Below are 11,529 nucleotides of genomic sequence, written 5' to 3' on the forward strand. Positions count from 1 at the left end.
AAGAGCGCCTCGCCGAGTCGGGGAAGGAAACTGCCCCTCTTGGGCATTCCGGGTTCAGGCGCATCTGGGGCTCCACAGATCTCTGCCCACGTGGAAAAGGCAACATGCCCCTCTGAAAGGCCGGCCTCTCTCCGGTTCTACTTTTCTCTCTCCTCGCATAGCTTAGGCTCCCTCTAGTCTTTCCACTTTCTACTCTCACCGCTTGCCCCGGGGTCCAGACGCACCCCTCTGACTAGGTCGCCCTTCAGCCAGCCGCACCCGCCTGCGACGCAGGCACCACCCGCTCCCTCCTCCCCGGCCCGCTCCCTCACTTACCTCGGATCGGGTCTCCGCAGACCCCAGGTTGGACATTAACTCCAGGTGCCCCAAGTCCCAGCCAGGAGACCCATCCGGGCTGATGGCTGGAGCGCGGAGCCCCGCCCAACAGGTCAGGGGCAAGAGTTCGCAATCCTGGGGTCGCGCGGGGCAGCAAGGGCGCGCTGGAGGCGGCGGCCAAGACTCCCGCCGCCGCCGCCGCGAACAGGGCGAGGGCTGCCGGCAACTCTCCCGCCGGGCCCCCGCACCCCCAGAAGCCGAGGTCCGAGCAGCCGCCGCTGCTTTGGGTGGGGGGCTGACAGGGCTGCGCGCGCCGCGCTCTTGGCTGGGGCTGCGCCGGCCCGGGGCGCTGCGGGCGGCTCAGCGGCTGCTGCCGCGCTCTGCGCCTTCTCTGGGCGCACTGCCTGGGAGCACGAGACTGGCTTGTCTGATGCTGCTGCCGGAGCTGAAGTCTTGCCTGGAGATCCGAACGAGACACCACGTCAACCGGCGCGGGGAGTCCCGTGAAGACATGAGGGCGCCAGGAGCGCAGGCTGGTCTTCTAGAGCCCGGGCTGGGGGGCCGGGGGCCGGGGTGGGGGAGGGGAGGCGCGGGGCCCCGGGAGGGAGGGGTCGGGAGGCGTCGGCTGGGCCGGGCGGTGGGGGAGGAGAGGAGAGCAGCGAGGAGGCCCTGGAGTTCCTGAGGCGGGGGGCCGGGGTGCGAGTGGGCGACGCGAGGCGCCCCTCCCTGGGCTGCAGGGAGAGCGCTGAGAGCGTGGAGACGCCGCGGGGCTAGCGCCTTCTCCTCTCGGGGTGGATCAAAAATCGGGAGGAATGAGCGGCGCTCTGCGCGGGCTAGCCGAAGTGGGCAATCCGAACTTGACCGCAGCGCCCGCGCCGGGCTGCGCCCCCGCGCGCCGCACTGGGAGGGAGGCGCTCTGCCGGTGCAAGGCCGCGCCGGGCTTTCCTCGCGCCTGTCGAAGGCCGGCCTTCTCGCTCGGATGTCTCGCCCTCTCGCTTCTCCGCAGGGCAGGAGGCAGTGGCGAGAAAAGGAGCTGCCGGCCGGAGTTCTAGCACCGAGAAGGAGAGGTGCGGAGCGGCCGGGTGAGGGAAGCCGAGTGTTTGCCAGGGGACGCTGCGAGTGGGGATGAATTTATAGGGCTCTCACTCCGTGACGTGCCCTCCAGTGGCTTTTCTGATTCGCTTTCTGACCTAAACACACGTTAGTTTAGTCCCCATGCTAAGGCCAACACGGTCTCCAAATATCTGCTGGCTGAAGTCAGAGGCTTTGCATATCATGTATTACATGGCAGGCAATGAAGAAGGCTTCTGAGGCTGGCCGGCTCCTCAGTCCTAGGCTCCATTTTCATGCTGTTGTAATCTAATACCAGACATGGGGTAGGCACATACATTCAAAATCCCGATTCCAGAGGCGTAAGATCACTTTATCAGGAACGGGTTAGGGGAGGTTGAGCTAAACCTGTTTTTATCCAGATTTTCGAAAATGCAGATGGGAAACTTCATCAAGCGCCCACTTGGGTGCTGAGTTTCCAGCGATCAGTGGCCCGGCCCCCATTCCAGAGTTCTGTGGATGGGAGAGGTGAGACCTTCTGGGCATTCCTTTTGTTGGTTAGTTCACCACCAGAAGCTGCCTGAGCCTTCTTTTGCAGAGGACAGGAGGAGGGCAAGTCCTTACACACCCTGTGCATGGCTATAACCATAAATACATTTCATTCACATGGGGCATGGAATTGGCTCTACCTCTAAAATAATGTACTAAATAGGGCATGTCTTTGCTAAGCAGAAACCTGCTTTCCGGAAGCCATTGGACCTGAATTCAGTGGGACCTCTTTTATTTTATTAGCTGGGGCCAGGGAAAGTGTAAACAGGCTCAGTTTACGTCCATGTACCTCTTATTTTATGACTCATCCGGTTGTTGGGGAGTATGTGTTCTTCAAGTAGCTGATACAGACAATAGGCAGGGGAAATGCGTGTGGCAGTGTGGGGGGAAGATCATGTATTATTAAACTTCTTAAAAGTCAAAGATCAGCTACTTTGCAGGTTTGTCAGTGAAGCGAGTGTGGGAGGAAAATTGTTCTTACTAACGTTGCTGTGATTTAAGATTAAGCGAAGTGAAAATCGAGTCATCCAAACATACCTTAGCTGAAATTAGGATGCTCTCTGCAGTTCTGCAGAAAATGACATTTCCCTCTTTGATAGATTTATGGTAGAAATGTAGTTAGATTCAGAAATTAGAGGGCAGAATACGCTTAATATATTTATTGCCGTTTAGCGTTGTTTTTGGAAGTTGAAGAAGACCCTCATCAATGTTCTGACTCTGAATGATTTCTTTATTTTTAGAGGGCTTTTTGCTGGGGGTGATCAGGCCGTCCAAGCACCTGCAAATATCTAGCATTTGCTGTGTGCCAGGCAAAGTGCTAGGCCCTGGGCATTGTGCTGATTGGGCTTTTTTTGGGGGCGGGGGGGGGCGGGGGTTGCAAGGAACAGATACCACTGAGTTGACCCTAAGTAATGGGAATTTACTGTGGAAGGAAGGCTGACCGGAATCTCCACCATTCAGCCACGTGTCTCCGAAAAGCCTTCCGGAAAGGCCACCCAGCCAGGCCTCACGAAAACTGGATTGAAGTTCAGGAACTGGAAGGTCATTCAGGATACAGCTCTGTGACTGGGTTATCTCGCTGCCCCCTCAGCAGCAGGCATCTGCTGATCCCCACTAACGGCTTAGCGGGCAAGGTTCAGCTCCTCTCTCGCTGTTTTTCCCTGGGTGTCCTTTGGCTTCTGCTCCTGCTACCAACTGCTCAGCTCTCAGTTGATCTCACATTTAAACTCCTTTAGTGAAAGGATCTAGTTTGTCCCGCTAGGGATTCACCCGGGGTGAGAGTTGGACTGAGCCTTTGTATCAGTCTCCTTACAGGTTGCAAAACACCCTGTATATCCGCAGACCCGGGGGCAGGTGCCTATCCTGGGCCAATCATCCGTGTCCAGGTTGTTGGCATCACAGAGTACGCAGCCTGGCCACCTTTGCTTGAGATACTTCCTAGAGTTCCTCCCCACCTTCCCTCCACAGCGGATGGTCCCTCAGAAGGAGCTGGGTTAATGGTAGGCACTTTGGGTTTTGACAGTCCTCTCCCAGCCCTTCGGAAACTACCACTACAGACAGGGAGATATGCCCATGAGTATTGATGGTATAAAGTGATAAATACTCCAACAGAAGTATATATGAGACTCACGTCCTGGAGTCTGATTTTCACATGGCCAGTGAAACACTGGGGAGATTTCAAAAAATATCCAGACCTGTAGGCTGGGAGTGGTGGTGGCTCACACCTGTAATCCCAGCACTTTGGGAGGCTGAGGTGGGTGGATCACTTGGGGTCAGGAGTTTGAGATCAGCCTGGCCAACATGGCAAAACCCAGTCTCTACTAAAAATAGAAAAATTAGCTGGTTGTGGTGGTGGGCACCTGTAATCCCAGCTACTTGGGAGGTTGAGGCATGAGAATTGCTTGAACTTGGGAGGTGGAGATTACAGTGAGTAGTGATTGCACCACTGTACTCCAGCCTGGGTGACACAGGGACTCAAAAAAAAAAAAAAAAAAAAAAAAAAAGTCCCAGACCTAGGCCCTGTTCAGGGCAATTAAATCAGAATCTCTTGAGGGGTGGAGCTCAGGAGTTGATCTTTCAGATGCTCCCAGGTTAATGAATTGGCTTTATCTTTTCCCAATGGTTGCAATCATCTTATGATTCTTTTTGAAAGCAAAATGAAGAAGCTGTGTTTTGATAGGTTCTAAGACTAAGACTCTTCCAAAACATTAAATTCCTTTCAAAATACGAAGTGATAGGTTCTAAGACTAAGACTCTTCCAAAACATTAAATTCCTTTCAAAATACGAAGTATCTTAAAACAGTAATATAAAGGAAAATGTTAAATTTAATTTAGAATTAAAGCAGATATTTCTAATTTTGAAAGAACATTTATTTACATGGTTACAGCATACAGATGAATTCAGCAAAAGTTCCTTCTGAAGTGGCTGCCTTGAATAGAGTTAAGATGGGAAGCAAACATTTGGTGTCTTGGGAACAAGGGGATGGCCTGATGTCACAGTTTCACGCCCCCATAAGCTGAAAGTAGGGAGCCCCACAGCTCCGAGGCTCCATCTTCTCTGTTCTCAAGGAAACAGAACAGTTTGATTTGAAGCTGTTCCTCAGCGAAGTCCAGAAGGGAAGAATTTGCAGCACCGACTCTGCTCTCAATCGGCAGAACATCCTCTGATAAAGCAACAACAGCAGCATACTGCTGAGGATTCTCACATTGTCCCCAGATCTCAGCTTTCTATCTAGGAAGCCCTGCCTGAGAATCAGAGAGAACAAACATTGTTCAAGCCTCCCATCTCCTCTTTGAGGAAAAAGGTTCGAAGCCCTGCTAATTTCCTATCTCATCGCTATCGTCCTCTTCACGGGGATTTCTTGTGAGTCTCTAACTGAAAGTTGTCTAAATGATCGGTGCAATTTGTGCCCAAGGGTCTTACAGTCCTTGGGAAGAGAAAACACAACCATAAAATGATGAAAAATAATACAAGGTATTATAAGGTTATGGAACTCAAACTAGCCCTTGATTGGAGTAAGTAAGCAGAGAGAAGGTGGGGGTGAGGGGACATTCCAGGCTGGCTGAAAGGGTCGCTGGAGGAGACTGGATGCTAGGTGCTGCCACATTCTTGGTCAGCCTCTGTGGCCCTGTAGGGCTGCAGCCTGTAGACGTGATGGGGTGGGTGGGTCAGCTTTTGGCCATTCACAGAGTCCTTGGCGAGCTCCCACTGGGGCTTTGCAGCTGCTTTGACTGTAAGGGCCGGGACCTGGGTCCCTGGACTGCCTCATAACTTGGGTCGTGAGGACTGAAACAGAATCCATCACTTAAGCAGGGCAATTTCCTTTTCAAAGTCACTGCTTTATTGGACCGCAATTTGTTCCATGCTTGCTTGCTTTTTAACAGCCATTTTCACGAATGATCCTATTACTCATGAAGGAAAGATAGATTTGCCTTCAGACCACTTAAAAAAAAGTGAAAAGAAAAAAAAAAGGAAAGGGGAAAAATTCACTGTAATGGCCTTTTTGCAAGTAGTGGGAAGTGACAAATTCTTTGGAGTAAATAGTTTCTCATAAGAAATCAATCCTGACATTGGCAAGGGAGATTTATCAGTGATTTCCAGCAGTTTCTTTCATTAGGATTAAATTGTCTAATTGTCCACTAATTTTGTTTTTGGCTCTTGAAATTACTTTGTGAAATTCCTCTTTTACAGAGATAGAACTTCAATCAGGTGAGAGTGTTGCGGCAGACTTTCTTACTATGCAAATAGTCTCATGGCTTAGGTCTGGGGTTAGCAAACATTTTCTGTAAAGATAATAAATATTTTAGGCTTTGCAGGCATACTGTCTCTGTTGCAACTTCTCAACTCTAGCCTTGTGTTGCAAGAGCACCCATAGATGATATGTAAATGATAATATAATTTTTTCCACGTCATGAAATACTTTTTTTTTTTTTTTTTTTTTTTTTTTTTGGGAGTGCAGTGGCGCAATCTCGGCTCACTGCAAGCTCCGCCTCCTGGATTCATGCCATTCTTCTGCCTCAGCCTCTCCAAGTAGCTGGGACTACAGGCGCCCGCCACCACGCCCGGCTAATTTTTTGTATTTTTAGTAGAGACGGGGTTTCACCGTGGTCTCGATCTCCTGACCTCGTGATCCGCCCACCTCGGCCTCCCAAAGTGCTGGGATTACAAGCGTGAGCCACCGCGCCCGGCCATGAAATACTTTTTTGATTTTTAAATGTAAAAACCATTCTTAGCTCATGGACCATACAAAAGCAGGCAGTGGACAAGATTTGACCCAAGGGCTATGATTTGCCGACTCCAGTATAGGTTAAAGTTCTCACTTTGATGAGACTTATCAGCTCCAGAATTGGAAGGGACCTGAGACTTCTAGTTCAAGCTCCTCATCTTACAAGGGGAGAAAATGGAGGCAGAGAATTGTTAAGTGACTTCCCCAAGGCCACTCTTTGACAGTCTTACCATCCAAGTAAGTGTGCTATACAATTATTTCACTGGTTTTATGGTGTGTTTGTGTGTGTGTGTGTGTTTGTGTGTGTATGGAAGGGGGCACACGGGGAGTGTTCTGTCACCTTTCAAATTGTGATTTAGTATATTTTATTGAGGCAAGAAATGAGTCAAAATTCAGGTAAATCAACTGGGATCTCTATTGGGGGCAGAGGTTAATGTCAGGCTGAATGGGGAGCAGAACTTTGAACAGAAGTTGATTGCTGCCTTTTGGAACAGCAAAACTCCCAGGCAGAGAGCAGAGCACTAAATACATTTTTTGCCCTGAAAAGGCCATGATGCTTCTGTAATTGGCTTTTAGACAGCCATCACAAAGGCACAGAGATAGGTGGGGGTTGGGCGGAAGAGAGATTTGAGTGGGGAATCAAGATACCAGTATCCAAATTCTTTTGTGGACCGCCTAGTTCCTGTTGCACACTTTTGGAACCTTCCTAAAGAATGGGAATTCACAGTGGTCAGTTGACTCTGACAAGAATTCAGTATTTGGACCTTTATTTATTTATTTATATTTATTTATTTATTTTTATAAAGAAAATAGGCCAGGCGTGGTGGCTCATGCCTGTAATCCCAGCACCTTGGGAGGCTGAGGCGGGCAGATTGCCTGAGGTCAAGAGTTTGAGACCAGCCTGGCCAACGTGGTGAAACCCCATCTCTACTAAAAATACAAAAAAATTAGCTGCACGTGATGGCATGCGGCTGTAATTCCAGCTACTCAGGAGGCTGAGGCAGGGGAATTGCTTGGACCAGGAAGGTGGAGGTTGCAGTGAGCTGAGATCGCGCCACTGCACTCCAGCCTGGGTGACAGAATGAGACTCCATCTCAAAAAAAAAAAAAAAAAAAAAGAGCAAAAAGAAAATAGAGATGGAGTCTCCCTATATTGCCTAGGCTGGTCTGGAACTCCTGGGCTCAAGCTGTCTTTCCACCTCACCTCCCAAAGTGCTGGGATAACAGATATGAGCCATAGCCTCTGGCCAGTATTTGGATCTTTAAGCCAAAATATTCCAAGAGACCTCTATGCCATATATTAACTACGTAATAAACGGACTTCAATCTAGTCTCTTCTGCTCTTACCTAAAATACATGAATTGTTTGACTGTTTCCAAGAATGGCAACAGAGCAACATGACATCCACTCCTCTTTACTCTTACACCACCTCCTCCATTGCCTTCTCCATTTTTCCTCCATATGGGAACACTAATCAATCAATTCATGAATCCTCAACAATTATTTATGGGTTTAATAGAAGCAAGCAGTGAATGCGAGTGTGGATTTTATGGCCTCTTGAGTGTTTCAAGCTAATACATATTTCACTGATGTAGCAGCAGGGCCAGGACTCAGGTGAAGCCACCGAGGCACCTCTCTCACCTCATCCTAGACCTGGCCCTGATTAGCAGAAACTTCAGGTTGACAGCCCCAAGTCCCATAGCCTCAAGTTGAGAGGAAGGCATGCCAGTGATCAGGCAACTCAAGTTGGAGCTCTGCCCCTGACAAGCTGTGGGAGCTTGGGAAACTTGTAGCCTCACCTATTTTTCTACCTATTTTTCTCTTCTTGCTCCTTCTCTCCCTCCCTGGGAATCTGTGTGAATAGATGAGATAATAAACCAGATTTTCTGAGTTCATAAGTTACTCCCTGGGAATCATTTATATTGCAGAAATACTTTCCGGTCACTGGTGTATTATTTGGTAAATTACTGCCCTCCTGCAATGCTGTAAGTGGAACCCTAGTGACCTGAAAGAGTTAATGCCTCCCTGCACGCAATTAACTTACTCCTGGGGCATAATTTACACTCTAAGAGGATCTGGCGGACCATATGTGAAGCGCTTGGAATTCTTTGAGAGAAAGGCAGCTCTAGAAATGTAAAGAATTAATATTACGCAAGGCAAATTTGCAGACCTTTCTTCAAGCAGTCTATCACGTAACTTCACAGAAAAGTCCTGTAAGGTAGGTCATTGTTATCCTTTCCAGAGGCATTCTCTAGCCAATGGTAAGTCAGCGGATAATATACCCAGCATGAGGTTAGGGAATACCTATTTGTAGAATGACTTCCCTATTTGAAAATTAATGGGTGAAAGATTGGGAGGTACATTTTAGAAATCTGAGTAAAAAACAAAAGCTAAAGTTAAGATAATTGTAATAAGTATCTGCTTTATAATCTTGAATAGTAGGAATGTGACCCAAATATAATGGGTCAATTTTTTATACAAACTCAGGGACACCAACATATTAGAATGTGGCATCTGTTTCAAAGTGGTCATCTGAGAAGACTATCTGTATATCCTAATATGCACCTGTCACTTGAAACACTTTTATAACCTGCAAACACAATTGTCATCCATCCAACAAATATCATTTAGGCATCTCCCTTCATAAGGCCCTGTGTTGGCAGTTGCTGAGGGACAAAGAAAAAGTCATGAGACAGCATCTCTGTATTCAGGGATGGCAGTTCTCTGGGTTTTGAGGGTGGGTTGAATTTTGAACAAAGATCAAACCATCTGAAATCAATTCTAGTGAAAGAGGAGGGTTAAAACCAAGAGAAGATAATTTAGAGACTGGTCATGGCTCAGTGGTAAATTGCAACGATGGCCTCAGTTCTTCACCCTTCTCTGTATCTATGCTCTTTGCTATGTGACTGCAGTTCCTCTTGCTAAAGTGATGGTGTCTATTTCCCCATCCTCTGAATCTGAAGGGGCATTGTGACTTGTCTTGGGCAGTAGAATGCAATGGTAGTGAGAGTGTGCCAGTTTTGAGCCAAGACTCACAAGGTAAACATGTTTCTACTTCCTCTTTCAAAGCTATGCCATTGCCAGGAGAACATGCCTGGGCTAGCCTGCTGGAGGATGAGAGGCGTGTGGAACAGAGCAGTATTGCTCCATTTGTCACAGGCAAAGTCAGTTTAGATGAGCTGAGAGCCAACTGATTTCCCCTCCACTCTTCATCCCCAGACATGTAAATGAGCCTGTAAAGATCAACAGCACTGCCTCTTCAACCAGTCTGGAATAAGCAAGGAAGGCTTATTGTATACCCGTGGGATTTTGTGGTTGTTATGCAGCAACATTATGGCAGTAGATCACTCACACAGCTTGTAAACTGATTCCAAAAGAGGAACTCTTAATGCTAAACAATCACAACATTTCTGGACTAAGTGATTGGTGTCTCCAGGTGACTACCAGGAGGCTGTAACATATGTTTGGAGAATAAATGTCCCAATGTTTATTGGGCATCCTTTCTCTGTTCTACTGCACTTCATACCTATTGTATGAAATTGCTTGTATGCATAGCCATGGCTACATTAGACCAAATGTTCTGTAAGGGAAGGAACAACATTTTAAATGTTCACCTCCTTAGTATCTGGCACATAACTTCTTGTTAAATGAATGAAAGAATGAAGACTGTCATTAGAAGTCACACCTTGCATTGTGTGCTTTTAGTAACTTTGGTCTACTCATGATATGTGTTGGGTGTGTAATATGTAGTCTTAAAAACTCAGTTAATGCAATTACTTGACAAGATTATATATGCACATTACACCTTTCAAAAGGTGCAAAGGTATTTTCAGTGATAAGTAATTGTTTCTCTCATGCCACCTTCAAGCCATCCACTTCTCTGGTAACACAATTACCAGTCTCTTATCAGTTCTCCCGGAGAATGTGCAATCATTAAAATAAAGCTTTTGTCTAGGAAAGAAATAACATTTTCAGCCATTACTTTTTTATAAGTTTGCACATTTTACAATTCGTTTTCTTTTGGAGGCTGGACCAATTGGAAGTAGCCCTTATGTTCTTTGCTAGAATGTTTTGAAAGCTGTTTCCCCAAGTTTGTTCCTTTAACATTTTTTTTTTTTGTTTTTAATTGACAAATGATAATTGTATGTATCTGTGGGATACAACGTGATGTTTTGATACATGTATACATTGTAGAATGATCAAATTAGTCTAAATAACACGCCCATCACCTCAGATACTTAACATTTCTTTGTGATGACAGCATTTAAAATAGTTCTTTTAGCTATTTTGAAATCTACAATACATCATTATTATTAATGGTAGTCACCATGCTGTGTAATAGATCACCAGAACCTACTCCTTAGCTCCAACCAAAACTTTGAATGCTTTGACCAACGTCTCCCCTTTCCCTCCTTTTTCCTCCCTCCCCCCACCACTCCTCCCACCCTGGCCTCTGGTAACCACCATTCTAGAAATTCAACTTCTATGAGTTTGACTTTTTTAGATTCCACTTTTGATTCAGCAACTTTCCTCAGATTAAGGTTTGAATGCTGCTGGAATTCACGCAGCTGTTTGTTTCTTTGCCTGTGTACTCCTATCACATGAGCTGTTAGGCCAGTCCTGGGAGCCTGGTAATTACCACAGAGCGAGGCAGCAGAGGGAGCAGATAAACTTGAAACATTGGGCTCTCCAGGTGACAAGGATCAGGAGTTCTGAACCCCTAGAAAGAACCTCTGTCATGGAGAACCCAGGCTCCCTATTTGATGACTATAGTGGGGTGAGTATAACTTGAATTTAAGACTGGTGAAAGAATCTTTGCAGACTGGCATGCTGTTTCTATTTTACAACAATGCAAAGATTTATAAACTGGTGAAACCATGTTGGCCTGCTCCGGAATAAAGCTGGCATTGTATCTTTTAAGGCATGTTTTGGGGGTTCTATGAAGTGGTTTAAACCAAAGCCACAAGAACAAGAAAAAATTTATTTTGAGATAAATCTTCGTAGACTGCCGACTCCTAGAATTTATGTGCTAAAGATGCATACTTTATTCTTTTCCACAATTAAGGGGTTTAAAAATATTCTTCCTTATGGTTCACTGAATTTCAGGTTCAACTAATTTTTAACAAGCGCAAAATATGTACTAGGTACTCTATTAAATATTCACATATATATTTTCTCATCTAGTGAAATGTAGTGTTCATTAAATATTATGTTACAAAGATGAAAGCAAGAAAATGATTAAGAAATAAAATGACTTGTTTTATATCTGCTACATGGTTTGCATAATCTTAGTTCGTGTAACATGTTTGCTCATAATCTCCCTAGACGTCTTTTGTGGGTTTGATACCAGATTTAGCATGATTCATTTATATTCAGATGATGGCAAATCT

Source organism: Hylobates moloch, unplaced genomic scaffold (assembly GCF_009828535.3).
Source record: "Hylobates moloch isolate HMO894 unplaced genomic scaffold, HMol_V3 SCAFFOLD_17, whole genome shotgun sequence".
Lineage (NCBI taxonomy): Eukaryota > Metazoa > Chordata > Mammalia > Primates > Hylobatidae > Hylobates > Hylobates moloch.